General features: G+C 43.0%; 1 protein-coding gene across 2 annotated transcripts in view; it reads right to left on the reverse strand.

Moving 5' to 3' along the window:
• The window catches only part of LOC149180784 (putative peroxisomal acyl-coenzyme A oxidase 1.2), a 473,981-nt gene that overhangs the window by 175,650 nt on the left and 274,497 nt on the right, over positions 1–23,834 (reverse strand). The gene's annotated exons all lie outside the window — the stretch shown is intronic.

Raw genomic sequence — 23,834 nt, forward strand, 5'->3', positions numbered from 1 at the left:
CTGAATTTTGCCAGTTTTAACCAATTTTTTCACCAATTTTCTCACCATTTTTTTGCCGATGCCAATGTTTTCAACACTAGTAAAAAAATTAAAATGATTTGAGATATGTAATATAGAGGGGAAATCCCTTTTTATACAAATAGAAAGACACAAACCCTAACTTAAAGCTTAAGTCACTAGTAATAGTCACCAGACGCTTTTACATAAAAGTGACATTTTTACAAAATCCAAAGCAGACATACAATAGCTCATGTGATAGAGTCTAATACCTAGTAAAGACGTGGTTAAGTACACCACATGCCCTTCCCTTTTAAAAAAATTCCCCTCCAAGTTGACAAATCAAACATTAAATCCCAAAGTTGAAAATCTGCTAAACTGAAAAAATGCATAGTGCACCAGTGAAAGTTATGATATAAAAGCTTAAAACAAAAAAAGGCAAAAATATGCCTTTTTATTTTTGTGCAACATCTGTGAAAATTCCAAACTGGGACCCTAATGCAGCAACTGATATTATTTCTCCTAATTGTTAATTAATTAACAATTTATCTGCTATGGCAAATATCGAAATAAATACACTGCAAACTTTACAAATAAAACACTGCGGAAAAAAATAAATAAATAAATAATACGCTGGAAACTAAGAAATGCTAGCACACACACATAAAAATAACATAATTATTTTTGGACAAAAGTCCCCAGAAAAAACACAACTTGGGAAAACCATTGCAGCAGCTGAGGGTTTTAATATTATGCAGCAGTGTGAAATTTTGAGTACAACTGGATGCCAAAATTTGCCAATCCTACAGAGAAAAATACTAGCAAAAATCTAGTGAGGAATTTTTCTCACCGCATAGGCAAAATCGCGACACAACTTTCCTTCAGAAATCTGGCCCTTTGTGCGGCCTACTGGACATCTAGCCTCAAACTGGTCTCTAATGAAGTCGTTTTGCCTCCTGTTGACTGGAAAGATGCTTCTCCGGCACTTTGGGACTCCTTATCGGCCTCTGGAACTAAAAACGTCTCTCCCTCTCAACAAATCAATCTTGCCTCTAGAGACTGTTGCATTGCCCCTGCGTCAACCTCCCTGTGGCTTTTCTACCTCTCTGCAAATGCACTCGTTGGATCTGGAATGCCTCCTCCAACCTCACTGTCTCTGCCCCTCTCACTGCTTCAATCTCTAGCTCTCTCTCCGACAACTGACTGTTTCTACTGTGGAAATCGAACTGCTGAAGTGTATTCTCCATGACCACATCGACCTCCTCTTATAATCCTCTATTGGAGCAACAACGGCCAAGATTAAAACATAATCGATGGCTAGGATCATCTATGGATCGATCCGTGTGGGTTTCTAGATGATTCTCTCCTTGTCTTAATTAATATTGATTAATTAACTGTATTCCCTAAGTTTAGATTTAAGAAATATTTAAAAACTGGTTAATAATCTAATTAAGTCATTTCTAGGCGAAATTTCCAGAAACGATTTTTGGGTTTTGGAGATCTCATATATTCTAGCCTCTCCACAAAATTTTGTGGCTAGAACACATCTGATGCTACAAAAACTAACACTCCCTCTTAGCGAGGAATGTGTTCTAGTGCTACTGCACACCCTGTAGCAACACCCTATCTCTGCATCATCTCCTGTCACGATGTTGATGTCTGGCCATACTGCCCACCAACCACTGTGCAACTCTGATATACGTTGCATCTGTGTTGCTGCTGACCTTGCTGCCAACACTGCATTTGCACTACAACTCCCTCTCATCTATTATTGTTGCAACTCCAACATCTACAACTGAAAAGCATCCAAAATACGGAATCAACTATGATCCGTATAATGCATCTGTCACCCACGTCTCTGACTGTTGCTAGTATCTACACTGTCCATTGAAGACTCTGTATTGCTGTTGACTCTGCACTTTGCCAACTGCACTGCTTCCAACTCTGCACTCTGCTCCCCAACCTCTGACTGCTACTAGTCTCTGCAACTGTCACTCTGGCATTTGACTACATCAACTGTCACTGATCCATCCTGCTACTAAATATTGTGTGCTCCCATAGCAAGGTATTGATCCATGAGATGGACTTCTCAAGGATCCTACCCATCTGTAGCGCTCTGGGGCTACAACACCAAGTCACCCCACCCACTCCTGGAGGTATATCGGCAAACATCGTGAAGTCTTCCTCTAACCTAGAGGAAAGCCTATCGATCTCTGTTGAAGTTGTCTGTTTGTAATATTCCTAATTAGCCATGGCTAATTGGAATATTCCATTTTGCTCAATTTTGCCTTCTATAGTTATTTATAAATAAAAAGGTGAGGAAAGGGGGGACATAACTCACTTTTTGAATAAAGTCACTCCCTAGTAGCACAACGTTGTAACTTAAAAGGGGAGCCAAGGGAGCCAAAGGACAACGTAGAGAAGGGGGCCCACATAGACGCTTGGAGGGACTGCGCAGATGGAGAAGGAGCACGTGGCAAGAGAGAGGCTACATTGGAGGAGGTGGGCCTTAGGGTTTTGAGAGAGGCCAACGCTATAAAGGAGAGAGGAGCCTCCTCATTTCGGTATTGTATTATGTTGCATTTCGGCTAGTCATTTCGACTTAGAGCACGCTGGCTGTTTAGCCTGTCTGCATCACTGTTTAGTACATTGAGTGTCTCCATTCGGAGATCTCACCCTTAGCCCCGGGGGACTTCGAGTGCCTGCTCGAGCAAGGTAGTTTCATCAGTATTTTGCAGGAGGAGCGATCTCTGGAGTTGAGGAGGAATTGAGCATTGTGATGACTGTGTAGTCTTGAGAGGGGAGGACGCAGTCTCTTTTGGTAGGAGCTCCGGATTGGGTTTCTGTGAAGGATTTGAGCTTGGTGATTGAGCAAGGGATCAACCCTTGCATATTGGAGGATTTTGGCAGAGTTTCGGGTAGAGTTTTGGAGGATTCTCTTCAAGAGCAGCGCAGAGCCTTGAGGGATAGCGTAGATCCTCAAGGGGGTGATTTTCGGGGGTCAACTATTTTAGAAAAGCTTTCTGGGCTTTTTTGGGTTTATTGAGTAGAGGTTGATTCCAGAGTTTCGGCATTTTCTAAGGAGGGGAACAGCCCCAAATCCTCACTTGATTCCAGCAGTAGCAACAGCACAGCAATTCTCCGGCAGCTTGGACGTAGTTCAGAGAGAGGCCATTCCCTCACCATTCTGAGTGTATTTCTTCACTTGCCTTGTGCAAGTCGAGGTGCTATCTTTCTAATCAACTCTTGTACTCTTTCCATTACTCAGTATAATAAAATGGCTTAGCATTTCTCTCTGCATTTCTCGAGTATCTGCTTATAGTCCATGTATACATTATTGTATGTTGCACTACTGTTATTTCTATCTCTTTGAGCTTCCCGGCTACGATACCACTTGTGTGTTTTTCTCCTATACTCTTAGACAGAGTCTGGAAAGGGCCAGGTAGCCTCCAGATCTCGTCCTCTTTTCAGAGGCGACATATCTGGTAAACACCCTCTCAGTCCATCTCTGGTTGGAGTTTGCTTGTGTTTAAGCGATATCCCTAATAAGGGATATTACAGTGGTATCAGAGCATAGATCTGGCTCAGCCTGTGGAGCTAGCAGTCTATGACACCGAGGGAGAAGCCCTACATCTGTTACAGAGGTAGGAAATACAAAGATATTGAGCGTAGGTTGGAGAACACCTATGGAGAGGGAGACTGTGTTCGGGTGGTGGACACAGACCAGGAGGAGCTTGTGGTGAACACAGAACAGGAGCAGCCTGTGGTGGACACAGAGCAGGAGGATCCGACGACAGATGAGGACGAGAAGAGATTTGCAGATATGCTCCTCAAATCAGTGCAGGATCTGTCGAGGCAGATCGAGGTGATGGGGCAGAGATTCACGGCGGTGGAGGCTAGACAGCATGAGAACCCACGGGTTTTCCAGGTTGGTGAGGGATCGGGTACATCCCACCATTTGCCAGAGCAGGGTGCCACTCAGCGTGATACTACTCAGCAGATGGCCTCACATGCCCTTACACACTCTACCATGCCCACTTTCTTTGGAGCAGACACGGGGGCCGGAGCCCAGCAGGAGGCAGAGCCCGGTCATATGAGATATTATTTTGCAGAGTACCAGGCCTATGGGCAGGAGTTCAGGGATGCTCTCTCATTCAGAGACTGTTCAGCTCCTGCGGGATCGTAGACCCCGCGACCATCACAGAGGGTACCGGCATTATCATGATGGAGACACCCACCGCACAGCTAGTAGATTCCACTTGCCTACGTTTGATGGCTCATCAAACAGTTCGGCAAAGTCTTGGGTGGAGAAGCTGGACATCTATTTTCAGCTTAACCAAATGTTGGAGACAAAGGCCATCAAGGTGGCGACATTACATTTGGATGGTGAGGCCCAGGACTGGTGGTTCCATGGGTTGGTTACACTCGGACACTCCACAATGACGACATACGCCGAGTTCACCAGGAGACTGATAGAGAGGTTTGACCGGAGGGATCCGGAACAGCACTTTGTTGAGCTGACAAGGCTCAAACAGACCGGGAACCCAGAGACCTACATTGCAGACTTCTTGAGGGTTTCAGTGATGGTGCAAGATCTATCCGCGGCACGAAGGATCTACATGTTTGTTGAGGGGTTAGCAGAGCCACTTCGGGGTCTAGTCAGATCCACTAGACCAACCACACTCTAGGATGCTATTAGCAGGACCCGGGACTTACAGGATGCCTTACCCAGGACCCGAACACCTTACCCCCAGAGACAGGCTTTCCAGCCTAAGGGGAAGGATGTGAGGATTCCGCCTCCAAAAGGGAATCCAGGACGAGCACAGATTGATGATGATGCCAGGAGGGAGCTGAAGAAGAAGCAGTTGTGCTTTACCTGTCAGGAGCCGTGGGCACCAGGACATAGATATGTTGCTGGCAAAGCACATTTTATTGAGGTCTTCTCCGAGAGTAGCGGGGAAGAGGATGAGGAGGATGATGTGGAGGCAGGAGATAGTCATGTTGCGCAGGATCCTTTACCACTTCCACCACCACCAGCAGGTGGTGCAACTTTTGCACCTACCAGAGGGGCCCTTGCAGCATTGCGAGGAGTTCCCAAGTATTTGACGCTGCGTGTACGGGGGAAAGTACGTGGCCAGCGAGTATCAATTTTGGTTGACAGTGCGGCAACCCACAACTTCATCGATGCACAGATGGTTGAGCGGAGAGGTATACAGACAGAGAGCTTCAATGGCTTTTCAGTTTTTGTCCCAGGAGATCTGACCATGGTGTGTGCTCGTTATGTCCCAGAGTTATCAGTGACGATGGGCACCTACACACTGAATGACCACTTTTTCGTGGTCAATATTCCGGACACCAACATGATACTGGGTGTTCAGTGGCTTATCACTCTAGGGAAGGTCACGACAGATTGGAAGGCCCTAGAGATGGAGTGGGATGATGAGAAGACATGGAGGCATGAGAAGATACGGGGATAGCACACATATCCGCCTCAGACTGTTTCGGCTCATCGGATGGAGGCAGTCTTCCAGAAGGGAGACGTAGAGTGGGCAGTGGAGCTGCGTGCATCAGATGCAGGGACTACAGGGCAAACGGTGCACCCAGAGATACAGTCCATCCTTGACCAGTATGCCACAATGTTTGGGGAGATTCCGCCAGGAAAACCACCGGACCGAGGGTTTGAGCACACCATTGAGCTTGAGCAAGGCATACAGGCAGTGATTACTACCCCCTATAGGCATCCCAAGGCCTATCGAGATGAGATTTAGCGGGCCATTCAGGAGTTGCTGGCTCTTGTGCACATTCAGCCGAGCACGAGTCCTTTTGCTTCTTCCGTGGTGTTGGTGAAGAAGAAGGACGGCACATTGAGGATGTGCATTGACTACAGGGCCCTGAACAAGAAGACCCTGAAGAACAGGTACCCCATACCCAGGATTGATGAGTTAATGGATGAGTTGAGAGGAGCACAGTTCTTCTCAATGATTGATTTGAGATCTGGGTACCATCAGATTCGCATGAGGGAGCAGGACATTCCCAAGACCGCCTTCAGGTGTCACTATGGGCACTTTGTGTTTTTGGTGATGCCCTTCAGGCTAACCAACGCCCGAGCTACATTCCAGTCCTGCATGAATCACATCTTCTGCAGTCACTTAAGGAAGTTTGTGTTGGTGTTTTTTGATGATATTCTCATTTACAGCAGGACTTGGGAGCAGCATCTCCAACACATTGAGACAGTGTTGCGCATCTTGGAGGAGCAGCAGTTCTATGACAAGCTCTCCAAGTGTGAGTTTGGGTTGATGGAGATGTTGTACTTGGGACACATCATAGGGGTGGACGGAGTGAGAGTCCACGAGGAAAAGATCAGGGCCATCAGAGATTGGCCGGAGCCGAGGAACGTGACAAAACTTCGGGGATTCATTGGCATTTGTACTTACTACCGGAAGTTCATCAAGAGTTTCTCACAGCTTGCTGCACCCCTGATAGAACTGACGAGGAGGGGGGCATTCAGTTGGTTGGATACAGCGCAGCGAGCCTTTGACAGGGTCAAGGAGGTTATGAGCAGCTGCCCAGTGCTTGTATTGCCAACCATTTGTTTTGGAGTGTGATGCATCGGGAGAGGGGATCAGCGCAGTGTTGATGCAGGGAGGTCACCCTATAGCCTTTGAGAGCCGGAAGCTCCTTCCGCATGAGAGGTTGTATTCTATATACGACAAGGAGATGCTGGCCATTATGCATGCATTGGCCAAATTCCGGCAGTATTTAGTGGGTAACAGGTTCACGGTGAGAACTGATCACAACAGCCTCAGGTTCTTTTTGAAGCAGAAACAGCTACAGGGGAGGCAGCAGAAGTGGATCAATAAGATCCAAGCGTATGACTTTGACATTGAGTATGTCAAGGGTAAGAACAACGTGGTAGCAGATGCCCTTTCACGTAGACCAGCCACGTTGTCTCTTATGAGCTTGGACACAGACTGGAGGGCTCGACTCTTAGTAGAGTACTCCAAGGACAGATTTGCATGTGAGGTTCTGGATGGGCAGGTGGCGGATGACAGGTATAGGGTAGTCGATGAGATCATCTACTATAGGGACCGAATCTTCTTGACTAAGGGATCTCAGCTCAAGAAGAAGATACTTCAGGCATCACATGATTCACCATTGGCCGGCCATCAGGGGTTTACCATAACCTACAAGGCCATTAGAGAGATGTTCTCATGGAAGGGCCTCAAGGAGGACATACTCCAGCATATCCGGGAGTGCGATATTTGCCAGAGGAACAAGGGGGAGATGAGCCATCCCACAGGATTTTTGCAACCTCTTCCCATTTTGGAGGGGAAATGGGAGTGTATTTCGATGGACTTCATCACAGGGTTGCCCATGGTGCAAGGCAAGGATTGTATCTTTGTCGTCGTTGATCGACTGACAAAGTACGCACATTTTTTTGCCATATCCGCACACTACACAGCAGCGCAGGTGGCCGAGCTGTTCTTCAGAGAGGTCTTCAGGCTACATGTTCTTCCTAAGACCATCATCAGCGACAGGGATAGCCGTTTCATGGGCGGGTTTTGGCACGAGCTTTTCCAGTTGGTGGGGACGGAGTTGACACCGAGTACCAATTATCACCCACAGACGGACGGGCAGACAGAGATAGTTAACAAGTGGCTGGAGGGCTATTTGCGTAACTATGTTAGTGGGCAGCAGCGAGCATGGCTGAAGTGGCTGCATCTAGGGGAGTACTGCTACAACACTACACATCGCATGTCCATTGGTATGTCACCATTCTATTCTTTGTATGGATATCATCCTTTATCTTTTGCTAACGTGATGTTTGGTGATAGCAAGGCTCCGAGAGCCAAGATTTGGATCCAAGAGAGTCAGGATATTCTCCTAGCTCTCAAGGATAATATGGCTACAGCGCAGAACCAGCAGAAGCTGTATGCTAACAGGGGTCGGGTGGAGAGACAGTTTGAGGTAGAGGACTTGGTCTACCTACGATTACAGCCATACCGACAGTCCTCACTGAAGCAGAAGGGAGCTGAGAAGCTCAAGCCCTGCTTTTATGGGCTATACAGGGTGATACGCAGGATTGGATAGGTTGCGTATGAGTTGGAGCTGCCCCAAGGCAGCAAGATTCATAACGTTTTTCATGTATCATGCCTGAAGAAGGCATTGGGGCAGCAGGTGACAGTGACAGATGAGCTACCACCCACGGATGATGAGGGGCATTTGGTGTTGCAGCCAAAGGCTATTATTGATACCAGGGAGAGGAAGCTGCGGAGCAGGACAGTCCTGGAATTCTTGGTGAGGTGGAAGAATTTACCGGATGAGGATGCCACTTGGGAGAGAGAGAAAATTTTGTAGCATGCATCACTCCAGTTGCTTGAGGACAAGCAACATTTTGCCGGGGGAGACAATAATATTCCTAATTAGCCATGGCTAATTGGAATATTCGATTCTGCCAAAGTGCATGACCCCCCTGCATGCTATCGATTTGTCATTCCGCAGCTGTTCTCACCGCCTCACATCGACCTCTTCCTCCCTTTCATACTGACGGCAGACTTACACTCCCACGCCGTCACCTGCAGAAGTCCCGATTTATCATTTACGAGCCCAGGTTTATTCAGCAAAATTTTTAGCGAGATTGTCGTTTTCGATCCTCTTTGTCACGTTGCTGAGGGTTGATCTCGTGTCGGCATTCTTCCTTGATCATATGCGATTCGGATTTGTGCTGCCAGTAAATTGAAACAAAGCATCAGCTATCATTTTGCTTGCCCATGAGCCATTCCTCTCAATCGAACGCCAGAAGGAGGGCCGATCCACAAACGCTGCCGTCACCTGTAAATCACTACGCCGCAAGGATCGTTTCATTTCCACCGGGTGCATTCACGAGTTTGGCATAACCTCAGGTAAGATTTTCAGGTATCTGCGTTGGATCAATTTCCCTGTCGCCGGTTTATGTTTCAGTCTTTTTCAGGGTCACGGTTTCCTGAGTATATCGCACTGTTTTTTTTTGCTTTGCAGCGTTTTATTATGATCACTGTAGGTTAGCGTATGTTTCATTCGAGGATTTTGGATATGCTTGCGTGATTTAAATTGTTAGGCCAGCGTAGATTTAGTTTAGGATTTTAATTTGTTATGTATTTTAATTTATTAGATTTTAAATTTTTTTTTATATATAGTTTCATTTTTATATAGGTTTATAAAATTAAAAAAATAAAAATGTTTGTATTTTAGTTTTTTAGTTTTGTATAGTTTTTTTTTTTTTATGTTTTAGTTTTTAATGTTTTAGATATTAGTTAGATTTTAGATTTTAGTTTTAGATTTTTCTTTTTTTAGGATTTATCTTAGGTTCAGTTTTTATTTTTGTTTTAAAAAAAATAAAAAAATAAAAAAATAATTCGAAAAAATATAAAAATATTGTGGAATTTTTTTTTTTTTTTTCGGGAATTGTCATATCTTTCACGCTGAGATCTAAATTTTCAAGTCGAGATGCGAAATTGATATCTGGTTAATGGTTTATGATTCGTGGTGGTTTAAAGCATTCATTTTTTTAAAAATTCTCAATTGCTGGATATCGTTTTGGTCATTCTAAGAGCAATGTGATTTAGCTGATACCTTTCGATGACAAATGATTGTTGTTCACGATTTACGTTTCTATATCATCTAACAAGTAATCATCTTAACTATAATCTCTTAAGGCACTGGTCTGCTAAATTAATTAAATCTTTTTAGTGCTTATCTTAATCGTATATCGTGTCTCCCAGCCAATTGGTCGACAGTTGGCCTCATCATCTCACAGGGACTACCCCCCTTAGCCGCGGGAGACAGGCTTAAACGAAGGGATCGGGGATCAGAGTGACAGCCCCCGGTCTGAGCGTTGTCGTGTCAATCTGCGCGACAACATTGCCTTCTATAGTTATTTATAAATAAAAGGTGAGGAAAGGGGGGACATAACTCACTTTTTGAATAAAGTCACTCCCTAGTAGCACAACGTTGTAACTTAAAAGGGGAGCCAAGGGGGCCAAAGGACCACGTAGAGAAGGGGGCCCACGTAGACAATTGGAGGGACTGCGCAGATGGAGAAGGAGCACGTGGCAAGAGAGAGGCTACGTTGGAGGAGGTGGGCCTTAGGGTTTTGAGAGAGGCCAACGCTATAAAGGAGAGAGGAGCCTCCTCATTTCGGTATTGGATTATGTTGCATTTGGGCTAGTCATTTCAACTTAGAGCACGTTGGCTGTTTGGCCTGTCTGCAACACTGTTTAGTGCATCGAGTGTCTCCGTTCAGAGATCTCACCCTTTGCCCCGGGGGACTTCGATTGCCGGATCGGGCAAGGTAGTTTCATCAGTGTTTTGCAAGAGGAGTGATCTCTGGAGTTGAGGAGGAACTGAGCATTGTGATGACTGCGCAGTCTTGAGAGGGGAGGACGCAATCTCTTTTGGTAGGAGCTCCGAATTGGGTTTTTGTGGAGGATTTGAGATTGGAGATTGAGGAAGGGATCAACCCTTGCATATTGGAGGATTTTGGCAGAGTTTCGGGTAGAGTTTTGGAGGATTCTCTTCAGGAGCAGCGCAGAGCCTTGAGGGATAGCGTAGATCCTCAAGGGGGTGATTCTCGGGGGTCAGCTATTTTAGAAAAGCTTTCTGGGCTTTTTTGGGTTTATTGAGTAGAGGCTGATTCCAGAGTTTCGGCATTTTCTAAGGAGGGGAACAGCCCCAAATCCTCACTTGATTCCAGCAATAGCAGCAACACAGCAGTTCTCCGACAGCTTGGACGCAGTTCAGAGAAAGGCCATTTCCTCACCATTCTGAGTGTATTTCTTCACTTGCCTTGTGCAAGTCGAGGTGTTATATTTCTGATCACCTCTTGTACTCTTTCCATTACTCAGTATAATAAAATGGCTTAGCATTTCTCTCTGCATTTCTCGAGTATCTGCTTATATTCCATGTATACATTATTGTATGTTGCACTCTTGTTATTTCTATCTCTTTGAACTTCCTGGCTACTATACTCTTAGACAGAGTCTAGAAAGGGCCAGGTAGCCTCCAGATCTCGTCCTCTTTTCAAAGGCGACATATCTGGTAAACACCCTCTCAGTCCATCTCTGGTTGGAGTTTACTTGTGTTTAAGGGATATTACACTGTTGGTCTTGCTTCTCCTCCTTGTCCTTCTTCCTAAGAGGACACTTGGCACTGTAGTGACCACGCTCACCACACCTAAAGCACTTGACCTTTGACAGGTCCTTTTTCTTCTTCCTCTGCTCCCCCCGTCCCTAACTAGGACCCTTAGATGTGAGGGCCATATTCTCCTCCTCCTTCACCTGCTTCTACCCGCTGCTACTGCCACTGATGGAGCTCTTTAAAGGAGCTCGCCTCAATTCCTCCTGCTGCAAGTCAGCCCACATCTTGTCCCATTTTGCTAACTTGTCTTAGCCCAATATGCTTTGGACAAAGACTTGCCAATCCTCGGAGACACCGTTGAGTGCCAATCTCACTAGCTCTATAGGTTGAGGTGTTGCCCCAACAGCTGACAACTAGTCCCAGACTTCCTGATCTTGGTGAGGAAGGGGTTTATGCCTTCCCCCTTCTGCATCTAGATGAGCCTCAACTTCTGCTCGAGGTACATCTTTCGCTACTCGGAAGTACCCTAATATAACGTGGTGAGAGCATCCCACATCTGCTTGGCATTATCTTTGCCAGCTATATGCGAGACTATATGATCCCGAACCCTATCTAGGATCAACCACTTCGCCCGTGCCATCTCTGTACTCTTTCAGCTGACCTGCATCCTGAGGAACTGCCATCACTGCATCAATATAGGCTTTTAGGCCATATTCATATAGAAGGAAGGACATCCTTGCCTTCTAGATGATGTATTTGGAAGCTTCATCCAACCTATCCTGATCACGAAGCCCAGCAGTGGCCATCTCAACGAACTATCGAAAACTTCCTCTTTCCTTCTGCTCAGTTGTTGCTCTATTATTCGCACTCCCTTCTAGAGTGAGAATATCTGCTCACAATGACTGTCGATCTGCAAGGAAACTCGAACTTCTTGAGACTAGAAGTTCCCTAAGGAAAATTTTCCCTTTGTGTGTTCTCTTCTCTCTTCCACCTCGATGTTGGCTTTGCTCTAGCGAACTGCTGCAAAAATCACTGCGTCCAGCTAGAGATATGCCCAACAAAAAAATCTGAACTGTTCCCTCTGCCTCTAGAATCACTAGATCTGGTAGGATCGAATTTTTCTGCCCCACTCAGAAAAATCGAACCTCCACAAGTAACTCGGCCTCCTAACAGAATGGTTGTGCTGCCCTTGGGAATTTCAGCCTGTTGCCCACAATGAGCAGCAAAATTCCTTCTCTTTTCGCCTCTGACCTCTCCATCTAATCAACTGCGCTCTGATACCTTTTGAAAATTCCAAACTGGAACCCTGTTGCAGCAACTGATATTATTTCTCCTAATTGTTAATTAATTAACAATTTATCTACTAAGGCAAATATCGAAATAAATGCAATGCAACCTTCACAATTAAAATACTGCAGAAAAAAAAAATGTGTTGGAAACTGAGAAATGCTAGAACCCACACATAAAAATAACACAATTATTTTTGGACAAAAGTCCCCGGAAAAACCTAACTTGGGAAAAGCGGTGCAGTAGCTAAGGGCTTTAATATTATGTAGCAGTGAGAAATTTTGAGTACAAGTGGATGCCAAAATCTACTAATCCTACAGAGAAAAACACTAGCAAAAATCTAGTGAGGAATTTTCCTCACCCCACAGACAAACTCCCGGCTCGACTTGCCTTCAAAAATTCGACCCTTTGACCCTCTGCGTTGTTTTGTGTAGCCTGGTGGACGTTTAGCCTCAAACTGGTCTCTGATGAAGTCGTTCTACCTTCTACTGACTAGAAATATGCTTCTCCAACACTCTGGGACTCCTTCCCGGCCTCTGGAACTAAAAACGTCTCTCCATCTCAACAAATCGATCTTGCCTCTAGAGACTACTACGCTACCCTTGCGTCAGCCTCTCTATGGCTCTTTTGCCTCTCTACAAATGCACTCGCTGGATCTGGAATGCCTCCTCCAACCTCACTCTCTGCCCCTCTCTCACTGCTTCGATCTCTTCGGCAACTGACTGCTACTACTCTGGAAATAGATCTGCTCAGAAATCGAACTGCTAAAGTGTATTCTCCATCACCACATCGACCTCCTCTTATAATCCTCTGTTGGAGCACCAACGGCCAAGATTAAAACATAATCGAGGGCTAGGATCATCTCTGGATCGATCCATGTGAGTTTCTAGATGATTCTCTCCTTGACTTAATTAATGCCAATTAATTAACCATATTCCCTAAGTTTAGACTTAGGAAATATTTAAAAACCGGCTAATAATCTAATTACGTCATTTCTAGGTTTTTGGAAATGATTTCTAGGTTTTGGAGATCTCATGTATTCTAGCCTCTCCACAAAATTTTGTGGCTAGAATACATCCGATGCTACAAAAACTAACACATCACATTCCCCAAATTCGGTGGCTAAACACATTTTGCCTCTTGAATAGGTTTTGAAGAGAACATTCAAAGATAAGAGCAGTGGACATTATGACTTATGTCACTTGAAGGATAGAAAAGAAGATTTTATCTTAACTAGATCCTCGCCAAACTTTGCAACAAGCACCTACTCACATTATCTTTTGTAAATTCTGTAAACATTTCCTTTTATAATTTTTATTTTACCTTTTCTAGAAAAATTGGAAGTGGAAACAAACCATTGTGATGGTTGGCCTTTTAAAGGCAGCCCACTAAAACAATGATGGTCATAGTGAAGACATCAACAAGGGAGAGGCAGGGAGAACTTGGGGAAGACAATAGCAGGAATGAGAGCTCAAAGAGAGCAATCTGCTTGAAGATCTGTGGACAAACGAGATAAGGAGCCTGTCCACAATGAGTGATGGTGCCTCTAAGACATGGCCATCTACAATTTTTTCATTTTCCATGAGTAACAATACAAATCTATGTATAGCTCACCCCTTTGTATTTATCTCCTAAGCTTAGTAAAATGCCCATTGATGTGGGAATTTGTGTGTAATTGTTTCAATTTCATGGCTCTCTTGTGGGTTCATTAATTTATTGTGTGCTTGAGCACTCTGGGCTATGGATGTTTTCATGAAAGCTACAGCAATCTGAGTCTTGTAAACATAGTGTACGCACCCTGCTTTGTTCACTGGCTTAAAAGAACAATAGTTTGTCTCACTCCCTGAGTTGAATTGGTATTGCTAGGCAGTTTTCCTTTGCCCACAGGCTGTTCATAGCATTTATTGCTTGTTGGGTGTTTTTCCTTTTCTACAGAGTTGTACAATCAATTCTACACTTGCCTGGGTAAATTTATACCCCCATGGGCATTTTATTCATTGCCTAAGCAAATTTACATACCTTTAAGCATTTTATCCGCTGCCTAGGTGAATTTACACCCCCTTGGGCATTTTATTCGCTGCCTGGGTAAATTTACATTCCCCTAGGCATCTTATTCACAACCTGTGTGAATCTACTCACTTATCCAGCCGATTTTCCATTGCTGGTTGATTTCCATTCATTGCTAGGCCAACCTTTATTTGTTAGTATTGTGAATGAGCAGAGTTATAGCAGGTTGGTTGGTAAAATTTACCTTCGACAAGCAAAAACTAGTAAGCAAAAGAGAGGCTGCAGAAGCTGTTGCTATAGAAGTTGTTCAAGAGATAATGAATTCAAATTACATAAACAAGCAGAAAACCAGATCTAAATCCATCTTGAAATATAGAGAAAAAAAATTGATTCTGTAGAGGATCCGTGGTGACAAAATAGACAAAGCCATAGGCCAACTGTTTACAAATCATATGGTATTAGATTAGGTTCATCAAAGAAGTTAAAGTCACTACCAAAGAAAAAGCCTTGAAGAGGAGGAAGCTGAAAGAGTTGAGAAACTTCAACAGGTAGATACAAGAGGAAATTCAATATTGGAGGCATATAGCGGATGATTTGGAAAAAGAGCTTGCCAAGTGCTAGGACTAATTCACCGTTATGAGGGCATAATCAGACAGTAGCAGATTGCAGCCTTGCAATTGGGGGAGAAATTCACTCTGCTGGGTAATTGGCAAGAGGAGAGATTCACTGAATTGACTGCCTAGATATACAAAAACTTGGCAGCAAAGACAAGGCCTTGAAGGACCTAGTAGTTGTCCAAGAGACCAAGCAAGACCCTTTTGTTGCCATTGTGAAAGCCAACACCATGACCATCTCAAGCCTGCTAAACTGTAATGTTCCCAAGTTTTGGATTAGCTTGCGATGTGGTTAGGAGTCATTTCCAGGGCTTGTGTCATCTAGGTCATAGGAATAGGATTACACCATCGGTGGGCCTAGAGAGTTTGGAGGAGTTTTATGGGGTCCCACTAGGATCATTTGCCATATTTCATCATCAGAATCAATTTCGCATAGTTCGATACTAAATCCATTGCATGTTAGTTTTTGTAGCATCGGATGGTGTTCTAGTCTCGAAACTTTGTGGAGAGGCTAAAACACATGAGTTCTCCAAAACCCATAAATCGTTTTTGGAAATTCCACCTAGAGATAGCTCAATTAAATTAATTGACCATCATTTAAATTTTTCCTAAGTCTAACTTAGGAAAACTGGTTAATTAATAGTAATTAATTGAGAAAGGTGAGAATTCTCTAGAAACTCACACGGATCGACTTGGAGATGATCTCAACCATCGATTAAGTTTTAATCGTGGTCGTTGGAGTCCCAACTAGAGATTATAAGAAGAGGTCGATGGGTAGATGGAGAAGACATCAGTGCAGATGCTCTGTTGCCCACGCAGTTCAAATTCCTAGTTGTAGGAGTGATTCAGCAGTGGAGATCAAGCCGGGAGGCGTGTAGCAAGTGGCAGAAGAGGTCAGCAGTGATCCGAAGTAAGTTTTCCAATTCCGAAGAGTAGCTTGCAAAGAGGCAAAGTTCGCCACAGAGAGGTTGCGCAGTAGCCTATAAGAGGTCATTCGATTTGCAGATTTGGGAAGTCGTTTAAGAGTTCTGAAGGCAAGAAAAATTTGCAGAGGCCGAGAGAAATATTTCCAAAGTCAGTGGCAGGCTGAAGAGGCAGCTTAGAGTGAGATCTAAGTAGCACGAATTTGTGCCTGCGCAGAGGGTGACATAGGGCATTTTGTGGAGGGGTTTTAGAGGCCAGTTTCAGTGTTGGATTAATTGTAGGGTGAGGAAAATTTCCTCACAATATTTTTGCCAATATTTTCTCTATAGATTTGACAGTTTTAAGCATCCAAATTGTACTCAGAATTTCTACGGCATAATAATAATATAAACCCTTAGTTGTTGCAACCGGTTTTCCCACATTGGGTTTTCCTGGGGACTTTTGTCCAAAAATAACGGTGTTATATTTTTGTGTGTGAGTGTCAGTGTTTTCTCAATTTCCAATTTATCTTCCACAGTATTTTATTTGGTGAAGAAATCGTAATGTGAATATTTCATTATTTTGCCACAGACGAAATAAACTGCATAATTAATTCTATCAGTTAGGAGAAATATTTCTAGTTGTTGCATTCCAAGGAATTTTCACATTGCAGTCCAACAATTCCTCTAAAACAAGGTTATTATCAGGCATATTTTAATTATTTACACTTAAGGTGATATTTGGGGTTGGTTGTTCGGAGGAACACCTTAGTGTAATATCTCGTTGGAATCGAGACAAAAAGATCTACAAGGTAGGATGATGAAAAGGTGGTTTGGGGTGGGTGGCGTGATCATGGTGGTTAATTAAGCATTTCTCGAGGTTAAAAGTGACTTTAATTAGTTAATAAACGTCACTTTATTAAATAAAAGAGGGGAAAAGTGATTTTATTGTTTAATTAGAGAATATAATATTAGTGAATAAAAGGGGCAAAAGTCACTTGGAGGAAATAAGAAAAATCCACATAGTGACCTTGTCAATAAAAATAAATAAATAAAAAGGTGCTTTTAGAAGATTGGAGAAAGGTCCAGCAAATATTTAAAAGGGGAGAGGAGGTTATTTCTCAAACACTCTATTTTATCTATTATTTCTGGAGAAATGATTTGGCTCAAGTGAGTCTGGTGCAAGGGTTTCTAGCGGAACTCTTCAGTAGATTTCGGTGGACTTCGAGTGCCGCCCTAGTTGGCTCTTTTGGGAGATTACTTCAGATCTTCCACTTGTCTAGACAAGTGATTTTGCATGTGTTTGGAGCGGATTTTCTAGAAGAGAAACCCTTGGCTTGTGAAAATTTCCTTAAATTGCAGCAACTGGAAATTTATTCTTCTAACTGATTAATTATGCAATTTATTTGCTATGACAAACAACGAATAAATCACACTACAATTCTTCACAAATAAAAATGTTGCGGAAAATGAAATACTGGAATTTAGAAATAGAAAGCACACACACAAAAACTTGACACAATTATTTTTGGACAAATGTCCTTGGAAAAACCCAATGTGGGAAAATCGGTGCAGCAGATGAGGGTTTATTTTATTATGCAACAATGAAATCTAAGTGCAAAAATCTGGATGCCAAACTAGCAATCCTCAACAAAATAATTTGGCCAAAAATTAGTGAGACAATTTTCATCTCACCCGACACTGATGTTAGCTCTGAGACTAGCTCAAACTGGCTGCTCAAACACTCCTCCATCAGCCTCTACGCAGACCAATTCGTACTTCCTTTAGAACTGCTTTGTTGTTGTCATTTTGCCCAACTCAGCCTCTAAGAATGACTCGCTTGGACTTCTAGAATTTTTTTTTTGGCCACCAACAACTAAATCAACCCTTTATTCAGCTAAATCGAACCCTCCTCTGAAGTTGCTTGCACAGCTTCACAGAGGAAAACTCGACCCTCTTGTTGCTGATTCTCTGGCACTGGAAATCTCCTCCAGAATCATTGTCTTTGCTCCCTCTCTGTCTTTGCATCGCTTCTTGCTCGAACTCTTCTTCCCTGCTCGACCTTTGTAGCTAGATAGCTCGATCTACCAAGGAGCTCGCTCTCACAAGTATTTTTCCTCCTCAACCCCATTGAGCTCCTCTTATAATCTCTCGCTAGTGAACCAATGGCCATGATTAGATTCCCATCAACAGCTAAGATCATCTCTAAGTTGATCCATGTGAGTTTCTAGAGAATTCTCACATTTCTCAATTAATTCCTATTAATTAATCACTTTTCCTCAGCTAGACTTAGGAAATATTTAATTATTGATTAATTAACTTAATTAAGCAACCTCTAGGTGTTTTCCCCTAAAAAAAATTCTAAGTTCTAGAGATCTTGTGTTTCTTAATCTCTCTAACCAAAGTCGAGACTAGAACACATGTCTGATGCTACAAAAGCTAACACTCTCTCTTAGCGAGGAAGGTGTTCTCTCACTCTATCTTCGTAACATCCTCCATACACATTGTTGATATCTGACAATTGTGATTGTCTGCCACTGCCCACCAAGCCACTACGCAACTCTAATTCATATGCCACTCTGAGTTGAACCAACCCTACATCTACGTTGTTGTTGACACTGCACTGTAGCACCTGTACTACTACCAACTCTGCTCTGTGTTGTAACTGATCTCATGTTGATGTTGTTGCAACTACTGCAACTGAGAGCCAAACTCTGAATCAACTGTGTCCTTGACTGCACTGTCTCCTAAGTCTCTCACTGCAACTAAGAGTCTTTATCGTACACTGTCTGTCTGCGTTGCAACTGCTTTGCGCCCCTCGGCATTTGATTGCAACTAGTACTGCAATTGTCCCTCAAGATCTAACTGCGCCAAACCGACATTGATCCATCTGCTATTGAATATTGTGGGCCCCTATAGCAAGGGTAATGATCCAAGAAGAAACACTTGTCCGATGCTATCTTCCTTGGACCCTACCCAAATCTCTGCAACTCTGGTGACTAAAGTTCAATGTCACCCCACTTCTCTCTTGGAGGTATAGTTGCATACAACGTGAATCCATCCTCTAATATGGAAGATAAATTATCTATTTTCGTCAAAGTTGTTGCCTACTCTTGCTTCTCCTTCTTGTCCTTTCTCTTCTTTGGACACTAAATATTTTAGTCACTGTTGTTGCCCAAATTGTATAGGTGAATGCGACTGTAATTGTCTCCTAAGTCTCTGACTGCAACTATCTCCTAAGTCTCTGACTACAACTACGAGTCTTTATTCTACACTATCTGTCTGCGCGGCAACTGCTTTGCGCCCCTCAGCATTTGATTGCAACTAGTACTGCAATTGTCCCTTAAGATCTAACTGCGCCAAACTGACATTGATCCATCTGCTATTGAACACTATGGGCCCCTGTAGCAAGGGTAATGATCCAAGAAGAAACACCTGTCCGATGTTATCTTCCTTGGACCCTGCCTAAATCTCTGCAACTCTGGTGACTAACGTTCAATGTCACCCCACCTCTCCCCTGGAGGTATAGTTGCATACAATGTGAATCCATCCTCCAATATGGAAGATAAATTACCTATCTTCGTCGAAGTTGTTGCCTGCTCTTGCTTCTCCTTCTTGTCCTTTCTCTTCTTTGGACACTGAATATTGTAGTCATTGTTGTCGCCCAAATTGTACAGGTGAATGCAATGACTCAGGGTAGGGGTTGTCACTCTGATCCCCGCCCTCTCTGTTCTAGTTGTCTCCCTACAGCAAGTTATGGGGCTAGTCCCTATGAAATGTGAGGATGAAAGGCTTATCGGGAAACGACAAGCTCGAGAGACACAACTGAATTGCCTACAACTTAGTTAAAAACGATTAGCCAGCTTAACTATTAGCACGGTTTAATTAGATTATTGGGAGACTAGTGCCTTATGGAGTCAAATCACTTGTACAATATAAATTAACTACCAAGTTACCGGATGAACAATCGCTGCTTAGGATGCACACTATAATATATGCGATGCAACACCTAAAACTAAGTGAAATGCAAACTCTTGATTACTTTTAGATTAGTTGCCTACCTAAGTGAATCATTTCTCTCCATTGTTTCGAAGCTAGTAACAAGTGTAGGTTGTGGAGAGAAACCCAGGAGAAGATAGCAAAGGCTATATTAACAATACCTCCCGTGGAGTTCTAACCACCTGATGCCTTGGGCGCTACAGAGACTGTGGCTCTAGCAACGGTAAGGTCACCATGTTAACCGCAAGTGAGGGTCTAGTTTCGCAAATTGGATGAGAAAGGTGGGTCTTATCATCTTTCAACCAAACTTATGCTTGGAGGTAAATTAATTAATGCACCACTACTCCTTGAATGCAAGTGTGAAATGAGTGATTAACTTTAGGTGAGATCGTTAAATACTTTAAGTACTTCAAGACAAATCATCCCAAAAAAATATTCGATATAGAGCAATAAAAGGAAAAGTACTTAACAATTACAAAGACAACCTTCACCAAAAGAAATGCTCAATGAACAAATTAGATGATGCCAAAAAATGTTGTGTAAGGCGATTCAAGATTAGCAATCTCACAATGGACAATCACTTGATCAATAAATGTAAAATGCACAAGTCTAATGTCTTTCTTAACAATGTTGATGTGTCAATTAAATAAATGCCAATATCTCAACAAGATACCAACAATTAGCAATTCTTAAGATCACTTAGATGACTTCAAGATCAATCTTATCACAATATAGAGATCAATTAAGTGCTTTAAGAGTGAGTTACGATATTGCAAGATTATGAATCTTAGATGTAAAGCTCACTTGCAAAAACAATATTTTAGAGCCTATGTTGCAGGAAACACCAAAAATGGTGGCGTACCAATACCGAAGACGGCCCAAAACTCCGAAACGGGCTTAAAACAGGGCCAAAACATTGTCGGCAGTACCGTACGCCGTTTCACGATTTTGAAACGTTGGATGGTACGGCCAGCGGCGTTTTTACCCTGTCTTGGCCGCAACAGTTGAGTTTCAGCGGCCGAAAAGGGAAAAATATTTTTTTTTTGGCCTTTTTCTACCATCTCAAGGAGTGGAAAAAGGGCGTGGACGCCATCTAACACCAAAACACGCTACCAAACCAATTTTTATGTGGTTGTTAGCTAAATTTAATAAAAAATATTACAAATTGAATTCTCTAGAAGATGAAAAGAATAGAATTCTCTAGAAATCCTATGAGCCCCTTCTTTTCTTTAAAAGGGCACTTCATTCACTCATTTCTCACACAATGTTTTGCAAGAAGAGCTTCCTATAGCAGCAGCGATGAGTTTATTTGTGTTTTGGAGCATGGGCAGTAAGAGGAAGGGCGTGGGCAGCAAGAGGAAGAGTGTGGGCAACAGGTAGTTGGGTGAGTTTTTCATTTCCTAATTTTGCATCATTCATGGCTATTCAAAGTTGTGTTTTAAGTGCCCCTAAATTGGGTGAGTTTTTCATTTTGTATCATTGTAATTTTGCAGCGTTCATGGCTTCTCAAAGTTGTGTTTCAAGTGCCCCTAAATCCACTCAAGCAAGCAAGCAACAAGAATATTATCCTCTATGGAAGTATGTTACCAAAGTGAAGCAGATGGGTTCCGATGATACATGGGAATGGAAGTGCAATTTATGCAAAAATGACCTTCGAGGGCTCTTACACAAGAGTGAAGGCTCACATTTTGCCTAAAGAGATAAAGGGTATTGATGTGTGTATACATACCAAAAATGCAGAGGTGAGGGCTAAATTCAAGAAAGAGAATGATGATGCTCAAAGGTTGAAGGATCAAAGAAGCAAAATCAGCATGGGCACTACCAATCCCCGCATGTCTGATAACATTGAGCCAAAGATATTCCAGGAAGCAAGAAAGAGGAGGGCACTAGAAGTAGAAGCAGAGTTATCAAAGCCATCAACTCCAATTCAAGGCAACAGATTGTTGAAAATGCTTGATAGTCAAGGGAGAGAAGAAGCTGACTCAAGAGTGGCAAGGGCCATCTTTGCTTGTGGCATCCCCATTAATGTGGTTCGATCCCCATATTGGCAGGATTTGGTGAGAGCGATTAACAAAGCTCCTCAAGGCTACAAGGGCCCAAACTATGAAAAAGTCAAAACAGTTTTGCTAAAGAAAGAGAGGGAACTTCTTGATGATGTTCGGAAACCAATTCGTAACTCATGTAGTACAGGGCTTTCCATTATCTCAGATGGTTGGACTGATACAAGACGCAGGCCTTTGATTAATGTCACTACATCATCACCAAAAGTGGCCATGTTCATCGAAGCAGAAGATTGTTCGGGTGAGATAAGGGATAGTAAGTTCATTGCTAATATTTTGATTTATGCAGTTGAACAAATAGGGCCAGAAAATATGGTGCAAGTTATCACAGATAATGCACCCGTTTACAAAGTTGCAGGCTTGATTGTTAAGAGTAGATACAATCACATATTTTGGACTCCTTGCATCGTCCACAATTTGAATCTGATTTTAGAAGAGATTGAGGCAAATATAGAATGGATTAAGGAGGTCACAGGGCAGGCTAGGGAGATTATAAAATTCATCACCAACCACCACCAATCTCAAGCAATATATCGAGAATACTCCAAATTGGAGTTGTTGAAAGTTGTTGAGACAAGGTATGCCTCAAACTTCATCATGTTGTGTCGCCTTGTTGAAGTTAAAAATGCATTAATGAGTATGGTGGTGGGTCCAACTTGGGCTGAGTGGAGACAGGCAGATTCAGAGAAGGGAAGTATGGTGAGGAGGGTGTTGGTTGATGAAGATTGGTGGAGCAAGATTGATTTCTTGCTCAAGTTCACATCACTTACATTTGATCTTCTTTGAGATGCAGACACAGAGAAACCTTTCCTAGGAGAGGTTTATGATGGCATGGATACCATGGTTGAAAAAACTGTGGAAATTATTACACAAGAGGCTCCCACTCTTCTTTTTGTGGATTTTGATTTTGTTGAACAAGTGAGATCCATTATTGTTACCAGGTGGAATAGCTTCAACACTCCATTGCACACTTTGGCACATGCTCTGAATCCAAAATTTTATGATGAAGAATTCATTGTTGTTAAAATTGGCAACTAGGGCCAAACTCCATGTGGGTCATATTATTTATGGAAGCTGATATTTTTCTTGGATTCCTCTTGTCGAGAGGTGTAGGATTGATGTAAACATCGTTCGATTCTGACAAGTATTCATGGAGATATGAATTTATTTGTGTTATGTGACAATTCGTCAAGGTCGGCCAACAATCAAATTACCCCCACTTGTCTTCCACGTTTTAGTACAAATAGAGGTGCCTTGCAAGTCATTTTAGACACACCTCTTGTGATCTCTTCCTCTCCACTTGTCTTTGGCGTTTGGTGGGAGGAGAGATCCTAAGAGTATACGCTACCCTAAGAAGAAGATGCCCTAGCTCTACGTTGTAATGGAGAAGCTTAGACGCTGCCATAGAGAAGGCTCTACCCTATAGAGAAGCTTAACGTTGGTATGGAGAAGCCCTAACCGCTAGCCTAATGATGCCCTAACTAACACGTAGTCATCAAGGCAAGAAGCCTTAACGCATTCAGGGAAGAAGGTGATATCATAGCAAGGAAGTGAGTCCCAAGTAAGGACTTCTAGACGCAGTCCAAAAAGGAGAATCTATCCTTACCCTAGTTGCAGTGTGGAAGTGTCTTAGCCACAAAATTCTGGCCGCAGTCCTGGCCACAAACACAGTCTTCTATCCACAATCTTTGAAGAGACTTGGCCGCAGTTTTATGTGCCCTAATTGTAGTCAGTTCAAGCCCTAACCGTAGTCATAATGTTGGCTCTCATACGTTGTTCAAAGGGTCCTCAATCCGCTGTCCTAAGGACAGATCTATACGTTGTTCAAAAGAGACCTAGCCATAGTTCTGTGT

Source organism: Pinus tabuliformis, chromosome 3_2 (genome assembly GCF_031772625.1).
Source record: "Pinus tabuliformis cultivar Carrire ecotype Pingquan chromosome 3_2, CPIR1, whole genome shotgun sequence".
Lineage (NCBI taxonomy): Eukaryota > Viridiplantae > Streptophyta > Pinopsida > Pinales > Pinaceae > Pinus > Pinus tabuliformis.